Source organism: Morone saxatilis, unplaced genomic scaffold, assembly GCF_004916995.1.
Source record: "Morone saxatilis isolate NCDOM2014 unplaced genomic scaffold, NCSU_SB_2.0 Contig15, whole genome shotgun sequence".
In the NCBI taxonomy this organism is placed as follows: Eukaryota; Metazoa; Chordata; class Actinopteri; family Moronidae; genus Morone; species Morone saxatilis.
The window spans coordinates 24588698-24598338 of record NW_023339707.1 but is presented as its reverse complement, the minus strand read 5'-3'; positions in this window follow the sequence as shown (position 1 = coordinate 24598338).

Sequence of the window (9641 nt, the reverse complement as noted above, 5' to 3'; positions counted from 1 at the left end):
AACAAATGCTATGAAAAGACCCAAAGCAACAATGTTTTCGTCCACCTCTCCATACTTTCTGACTTCCCTAACCTATTTATGACTCTCATCTCCAAGCACATATATACAGTTGCAATCAGAAATATTCCCCCCTCATCTCAAAAGACATTATAGTGATGAGGATGAAAGATAATGACAATAATTGAGAAAAAACCTCATTAAACAACAAAAAATGTATTGATACTTGAGTTATTTTGACAAGAGGAGTTGACTTAACTTTGAAGTTCAAAGGAAGAATGTAACTCTTTAACACATGTGCATGTGCAGTATTATTCAACCCCCAGCTTCAGTACTTTGTGGCACATCCTTTAGCTTTTATAACTTGTAACAAACATTTATGGTAAGTGCTGACAAGCTTCTTACAACTCTCGATCGCAATCTTTGCCCATTCTTCACGTGCAAAAGCCTCTAGCTCAGTGATGTTTGATGGCTTCCATGCTGCAACTGCCTGCTTTAAATCCCACCAAAGCTTTTCAATTGGATTTAAATCTGGTGACTCAGAAGGGCACTTCAGGACGTTCCAGGATCTTTTTCTCAACCAAGCTTTGTAGATTTTGCTGTATGTTTGGGATCATTGTCTTGTTGGAAAAAGGTCCAATGAATTCACCAAACGTTTAATTTTCACAGAAATGCATAACGTCCCTCTTTAAAATGGCATATTATTAGTTGACTTTTGATTCCCCTTTGTGGTCAAGAAGTGGGAATGTGTCTTTGGAGTCCAAGGACATGGGTCTTTGTTTATTTCAGTGCCTACGTTAATGTTGCACCTGAAGGCACTGTGACCAGCCTTCATCAGGTCATCCTGTAGGTTTGCAAGTCACACATGATTTCTTCGTAGTGGTTTCTGGACTGAAATTTCAAGGGCCCTTGATGAAATGTTGGGCTTTCTTCCACGGCCAGGCAGGTTTGCAGCTGTTCCAGTTTTAAACTTCCTTATAATGCTCCCAATGGTGTCTCTTGGAATATTACATTTTGTGGAAGTCTTCTTATACCCAAGGCCCTTCAGGTGTGATGAAATAATCTCCTCTCTCAGCTTTTGTGGAAGCTCCTTTGTCTTTCCCATGATTGCAACTCACCTTCAATACCTTCATGGGTGGGGTTTATATATGCATCACAGCTGAAGCAAATGAAGGATCATTATAGAGTTCCCAAAGGCTTAATTATGTTTCAACTCCACTTTAGGCCATACAAACTGTCAGACAGCTTTAAAAACAGCAACATTATATCGGGTTTAATAATTGTGACATGGCTATCTTAACAAAATATACTCTTACACACAAATACATCATGCATTTTCTGTGTTGATTTTATGTATCACTCAACTCATAAAGAAGTCATCCGAAGCAAAATCTTGCTCTTTGAAAAAAACTTTAATTGATAAATCCTTGGGGGGGGGTTGAATATTTCTGATTGCAACCGTATGTGATCATTCAAAAAATCAAGTTGATCTTGATCGAAATGAAACTCTAAACCTTGGCAGTGTTAAGGAGCCTTAAGGACTGTGAGGAAGTGAATAGCACTGCAAACACACAATGGGTCGATCAATTTTATTAAATTAAGTTTATTTTAAAGCAGGTCAAGTAACAGCTGTTACTTTGTACTTTGCTGTTTTTAATTCACTCTCCACCCTAACACTTCCACTGAATATTTTTTATTCCTCCTCTTTCTTTTTTACCTTCTATATCTCCTCTTCCATTTTATTCCCTCTGATATGGACTTAATGGAGTTTTAAGGCTCCACAGATCGTCACTTTGAGCTCCCGCTATGCCCGCCACTGATTAGTATCCTATATGCAAAAACAAATATACATATATATATATGAAATACACCTGAGGATTATTTCACCCAAACAGATAGGAAAGGAGAGAGAACATCAATACTGCAGAAGTTAGATTAACAAGCAGCTGCAGTCCAAAAGAGTTACAATATATGTCCTTCTTCCTCCATTTCACAGTTAATACTCACCATTTCTTCTCAAAAAGACTTTTGTGATATTTATGATGCATCATGTGACAATAACAAGCTCACTTGAATCACTCAACTATAAGACACATTTGCTGCTTTTCCACCTCATGGTATTGCTCAAAACAACTCTACTCGCTCTTTTTAGGTTTATCATTATGGACAGTATTTTTTTGGTACCACCTCAGTTGAAGTCCCAAGTAAGCAGAGCTGATACTAAAAGGTGATGTGAAAACATTGCAGACCACAGACTGGTTGGGCAACACGCTGCATCCTGCACAAACCCCGCTTTTTTAAAATAGCCAAGTTACCTTCAATATGGATCACAATTTTTATTCCCTCAAAAATGGCAGCTGACAAAACCTTGCCGTGGTCATTTGACAAAGTGCAGACAAATCAAGGACACCATCGCTTCAGTTTCTCGCTTATCTGCAGATCTGCAGCTCCTTTTTTTGTGTGCATAGCTGATGTGTAGATGAGTAAGAGAGGCAGCAGTGAATGCGAGTGGTGTAGAGGAAAATAGAGTATTGTAGAGCCATAAATGTCCAATTTCTCAGTAAATAAAGGCTGCAGCTTGCCGAAACCAAAGTAATGCATTGTTTCCTGGTTGTTTCCCAACTGCTGGAATAGCATCTCTCTAAAGCTCAGCTCTGTCTACTTTGAGTGAGTACTATCCAAAGTACTATCTACAGTGGAAAACAAAGTAGAGTTACCAAAAACCAGAGTCCAGTTGTAACACATGGTGGAAATCCACCTTTTGACACACAAAGACGTGCTGCAATAGGACTCAGTTACTAGAAATGGAGAGGGCCCATGAAGACTTCTACATGGATACAAGGAACCCTTCCATCCCTCTGGCTCTCTCTCTCTCTTTTTCTCTCTCTCTCTGCTGGCCTCATTATCTTGAAAGAGAGTCACAAACAATGATCTGAGGATATTACAGAGAGAGGGAGACTATACCCTGGGATGAGATGTTCATTAGACCCTCACTTGCCATTCTGTCACAGTTTCTGCCACTGTCAGCAGCTGCATGTGTGTGAACTTGCACACACGCTTAAGAGTCATGCAACACGTCCCTTCCACCCAGCGGTGCAGTCTGCATACCTCGGCAGCCTGTAAATAATGAATGATTTTTCTATAAATCCAGGCGCGGGGTGTGGAAGCGCTGAGTGTGCTTGGTTAACTGGCATCTCCTCATTTGACAGCCTTTTCATTGCTGCTGCTAGCCGGCCAGCTTTGCTCAAAGCTCTGCCAATAGTATTACATTGCCAGCCTCGTGATTGCTGACTGCTGTCTCCTGGCAAGTACTGTGCATTATCACAAAACCTTTCAACTCCTGTGGACATTAAAGCCGAGGCTTTTGTCAGCCACGCGCAGGTAAAGAGTGCCAGGTGTCCTCATCGAGGTTGTTGATGAAAACCTATGACCTTTGTATTACAGGATACTATCTGTAGCCAATAAAGCACTCTCTCACCTCACCACTTCTCCGTCAACCGTATTAATTTTTCTCTTCACCTCCCTCTCCCTTTCTCCCCACCTCTGGTCTCTCAGCAGTGCATGTTGTTGAGCTGAGCAAGCCTGCTCATTTCTTTTTTTGCCATTAAACGTGTAATCAATTATAAAATAGTTACACTAAAAATATGTCAATGTTGCTGCTTACTTTCTAAGCTTTTTTTATATCAACAATCTGCCAGTGGAAGTGAGGTAATAGTTTTAATCATCTCTTTTTTCATCTCTGCTTTATTAATCTTTCATCTTGGAAGATCGTTGTTTGCTGCCTTTGAGTTAAAAATGGTTGGTATCAATTTCGTCTCTGTGCTTTCAGTGGAGAGGGGCCCAAGAGGTGTTTAGCCTGGTACAACTGGACTGGAAAATTAGGAAACCATATCTACATGCTTACTATGCTAATCACCAATGCATCCAAAAAAAAACTGCTTTTGTTCAGTTAGCCAGAGGTTTATGTTCTGTACTTCTCTGAGATGCTGCTGAGCTAGCTGTTGCTTGAAATACCTGTACAAGCCACTGCGTCTGAAAGCACAATGTATTGTCTTATTCCTCACTTGCCAGGCTATAGAGCTTTTTTTTTTCATCTCACAATTATTGTTTTTTTATTTATTTTTTTATTCTTTGATTATTTATGACTGTAATCTTTTCTACCTCTTGCTCTCTAGCTTCATCTGCTCGTTGTTACTCATCATTCAGTATTAGTTTCTCTCACCTTTTCTTACTTAATAGTCTTCCAGAAGTTTGGGAGCCTCTTTTCACAGAGCTGGCATTATGTCATTATGTTCACTCTTAAGGACCTTATGTAAGCATCTGTTCGGCAATAAAAAAATATGTTCTTTATGTATGACTACTGTTGAATTACCACCCACTCAACCTTCACTACAGACGTGGTCACGAATGGCTGTGACCCTAATTGGAACTACATTTAAAGCAGAGCCTTTGTGGGCAGGCCAAATATTTCCATCTGTCACAATGTCACTATAATGTAACCACTAAAAAATACAAATTCAACATATACACAATTCAAGCTGTTTAAACATAATTGGCTTTATCTTGCATTAGCACTGACAAGGCCGTCTACACTGACACACTAATATTTCCTTGCTAGCTATGTTAGCTAACATGTTAGTTGCGGATGCAATCCTTTGCTTTTTCCAACCCACCAATAAATATATAAATAATTTATCACAACAACTCTTTAAAAAACCCTACAAGAAAGAAAAAGTAGCTAAATCAGATGTGAGAAGGACAGTAGGTCATTGAGCTATAGGTTGCTGGACTGTAATCGTTAGCAAACAGCTAGCTAACGATGAAGAGATAACACAAAAGCTTGGTTGAACTAGTAGTCTTGGGTACGTCTCAAAGCCTTTAGAGTCCAATTGAAATAATATGTAGTTATCTATTTTTGTAGTCCAGAATGTCAATATGTTTGTTTTTTCACAAATTTAAGCTACTAATATTTTTTTTATTAAAAGGAAGGAAAATAGTCATATTCCTGCCAACACACGTTTGTTTTTTCCCACATATAAGTCCATATCCCGGAACCCTCCAATTTAGGTGTTTTCTTACTGTGGCCCTTACACTTTATGAATAATAGTCATTAAACATTATTCTATTATAAACAGATATCTGCATAGAAATGCAACTTTGTGTTGGGTTTTGCAGTTGACACAGAACCCTTGTATTTCTTTCTTTTTCTTCAGCTTTTATTGCCTTTAAGTTTAAGTGAAGTGACAGTTGAAGGGTGACAGGTAAGGGGGGAGAGAAGGACTCAGCCTTGATACATGAGGTGCAAGCTCTACCAGGTGAGCTCTCGGGGGGCCCCAGGAGATTTTTATTTCTGTGTATGTGTATGTGTATGTGCACAGGAACGCAAAGTTGCAGTTTTTGGAAAGGTTTTCAGTGATGTAAAAGTCAGATTCTTCAGAAACTTTCACTACAGTTTGATGGTAGCCATTATTTATTCATACATTTATTCATGATGGCACCAGGTAAGGGTGAGTCCATTGATGACTGCCATGCTTGGCTTGACGCTTCAAATTTGACACTTTGCGTGTTAATTTACCAAGTCAGATGAGTCAAACAATTATTTGTGATAATTTACCTCACTGAAATGTATGGCTGGCAACATTTGGGGTTAATGTATTCAAGCTATGTAAGACTGCAACATATAAGAAGGGAATGGAAATTTATACAAATGAGACATGGAAGTGAGAACTGCCAACTGAGAACCGCAGCAAGAAAGTTCTGCATCAGTGATTGAGGATCCGTGACAAGCAGGTAAAAAACATTTGCGGCATTGTTGGCAGCTGATTTTAATTGTAGGAGGGATGTTTGTGTTGGAGAAAACATTTGACAAACAAGAGAAAGTAGGTTGAAAATGTCATTCTAGGCTTTTAATTTATGCAGTTATTAAAAGATTTAAACTCAGTTTTGTAGATAACAGTACTAACAGTACTTAACTGCATTTTCTTGCCATTTATACTTCCTTTTGCAGGAAGAACTTGCCATTTAGGGTCTGAAATATGCTTTTCTTCAACTTATATTTTGAGATCAGTGGCACAAAACCTTCTCTTTCTCTTTGAATCTTTTCCAGACATTCACAAAGTGTGTCTTCAGCCCAGCATCAGGCCATAATTAGCAGCACTGCGTTCAAATTAACTCAGCTGCAGCTGTTCCCATTTACATCAAAAGTCTGAAGGAAATTTCAGCTAAATTTAAAAGATGCTGTGATGCAAAGATTAGCACCATTTAAATTAGGTTAATAAATATGCCCCTTAGTGAGTATTATAATATGCATTGATTTCTATTTTTGTCCTATTTTACTCTGACCTAAACTTCTAACTTTTTTTGTATTGCCTCATTTGTTGTATATGTGTTTTAATTGGCTGGACATGGGCAGAGGACAACAAAAAACAGCTGATTTCTCTTTTTTGTTTGTCTTTTGAATCAAGCTGACCTATTGTTTGTGAGCAAATATTTCAAGAAGTCAGTCTTGTGTACAGTCCCCTAGTATCTCCACATTCCCATAAGTCGTCATCAAACCCTATCTTCACACTATTGTTCTGAGGGCATGGGTGTAATCATGTGTGAAATTAGTTTGGGTTGGGTTTGATGGCGCTCCATGTCTCAATGGATAAATTCAAAGCCCATCTAATTACGTACTGGAGCAGTCGAGGGAGAGACCAATGACCTGTGGCCCGTTTGTCTGTTGCTAATCAGGATCATATAAGGGGACAAAATTGTCAAAACCGTCTAACTTTTTGTACCATCATTTTTCGTGGTATATTATGTAACACTAAAAGGTTCTAAAAGGTACTGCATGTACTATTTTCAAAAAAACACTATTGTTTAACCTGACAGTTTGGTGAACTGATACTTTGGTAGCCAGTGGTTTGATCTTAAAACCACATTACCCCACTATTTCAATAGATGTTGAATTGCAAAGCGATGCAACTTTCTCTTGAGAGATCTCATGAATAATACACAAAATGCTTGATGTAAAGATACCACTTGATCCCTAAATGTTTATTTTGAGGTTATATCCTGCCACCCTGGTTATGTCAAGAAATAAATTATTTTCATGGATATGTGTTTACTCCAGTTGAAGTGTTCAAATCTTATCATGGAAGTATAAGGCGGACCAACGGCTTAGGGAAATGAGTAATTGGTTTGCTCTATTTGAACGAACTCCTCCTAGGGAATTTATCAGATCTGCTTCAAAATTGGTCAGTACAGTCAAAGTATCTTGCTGATTAAAAGTTGTGCTATTTGTGTACGTACGTTGAGGGCGTGTCCGTGCCGTGCCGTCAAGTTGGCCAGGTTGAATCGAATGTCAAACCTGTGATGCCATTCCGGCACTTAAGGCTTCTTGTTTTAACTAACTCCTCCTACAGATTTTATCAGATTGACTTCAAATTCGATCACTGCAATCTAGACACATTGGTGATCAAAAGTTGTGCTATTTGTGACTGTACATTTAACCGCGTGCCCGTGACGACGTGTCGAATTCCGCCGATTGGCCATAAAACAGGTAGTACTCATATCTTCAGTGAACACGTCCTCACAACTTCAGTGTATATGTTCCACTCTCAGTGAAACTTCACACATTTTATAATAGTCCCGTCCTGAACACGTCTACATGACGATATAGTGATAGCGCCACCTACTGGCAACAGGAAGTAAGCGCTGCATGGCCAACTTTGATCTGATTTACTTGAAATTTTCATGTTTTGGTCCCACACGTGTAACGCGCACGTGACGCGGCCGCAGCACCCCCCAAATTGTGCGGAGTGCGAGGGCCCGCCCAACGCTGCTTGCAGCTTTAATTTTCTTTGAGAGTTTGTTTTAATATTAACTGAAATAACTGAACATTAGTGGATGCCTAATGATACATATATATCTCAGTCTTTATTGTGATTTCACAGTATATACAGCATTTACAGCATTTTACATACATGAAACGAAATGTATCCTCTGCATTTGACCCATCCTATATAGTGAGCAGCCGTAGGCGCCCGGAGAGCGGTTAGGTGCCTTGCTCAATGGCATCTCGGCAGTGCACAGGAGGGATGGTAGGACTTGGCTTTATTGGCGCAACCAGAAGCCGGTCGGCCGCGTTGAAAGTCCAGGCATGGCACCACAGCTAGTAAAGTGTGAACTGGCAGCTGGAGAGGTGCCAGTTTCACCCCTTGTGCCACTGGCCGAGATGCCATTGGAAGCAAGGCACCTTAAACCGCTCTCCGGGCGGCCTACGGCCTGCTTTCACGTATATAGGATGGGTCAAATGCAGGGGAGGCATTACATTTCTCTTCATGTTATGAAAAAATGCTTATGTAAATGCTGTAATTATACTGTGAAATCACAATAAAGACTCGAGATATATATGATCATTAGGCATTCCACTAATGTTCAGTTATTTCAGTTTAATATTAAACAAACTCTCAAAGAAAAATTAAAGCCTGCAAGCAGCGTTTGGCGCGGGGCCCTTCGCCACTCCCACAATTGGGGGGTGCTTGCGGCCGCGTCACGTGCAGGCGTTTACACGTGGTGGGACCAAAACATGAAAATTTCACGGTAAAACAGATCAAAAGGTTGCCATGCAGCGCTTACTTCCTGCTGCCAGTAAGCTGGCGCCCCCTATCACTATATCTGAATATGTCATGAGCGTAGTTCAGGGACGGGACTATTATAAATGTGTGGAAGCTTTCCACTGGGAGGAGGTGGAACATATACACTGAAGGTTTGTGGAGGACGTGTTAACTGAATTGATATGAGATACTACCTGTTTTATGGACCAATCGCCGGATTAGACACGTCGCCACGGCACGCAGTTAAAATGTACATCACAAATAGCCACAACTTTTTTATCACCAATGGTGTCTAGATTGCAGTGAGTCGAATTTGAGTTAGTTAAAACAGAAGCCTTAAGTGCCGGAATGGCATCACAGGTTTGACATTCGATTCAACCTGGCCAACTTGACGGCACGGCACGGACACGCCCTCAACGTACGTACACAAATAGCACAACTTTTAATCAGCCAAGAAGCTTTTGACTGTAACTGACCAATTTTGAAGTAGCATCTGATAAATTCCCTAGGAGTTCGTTTCAAGCGTACAAAGGCGCAAAATTACAGAAAATTACCAAAAAAAGCCTAAAAATGGGCTGACTTTTGGATGCCCACGCCACGCGACAACCCTTGCAACATACATTCACAAATAGGCACAATCTTTTAATCAGCACCATTTTCTGAGCTGTACTGCACAATTCTTGAAGCAGATCGGATGCAATGTCCCTAGGAGCGAGTTCGCTCAAATTTTTACAACGGTGAAAAGTTCGACCGGAAAGTGAAAATGTTTTCAAAAATGGCCGACTTCCCTTTTTGTGGCGGTTTGGGGTATGGGCCAAAGAGGCTTTTTTTGTACGTGGCACGTTGCACGCCTGCCTACCGGAGTTTCGTACATAATCGCTGTCCTGAAACCGTTGCGCCGGGCTGCGTATTTTTAAAGGCCCTGTAGGTGTCTTCTTACAAATGCTCGATTTTGTTATTGTGAGGCTTCAGGCCACCTAGGTTTCTGCTGGCTCCCTGCGAATCTTTTTCATCTATCCTATACTCGGTCTTTTTCACACAGTG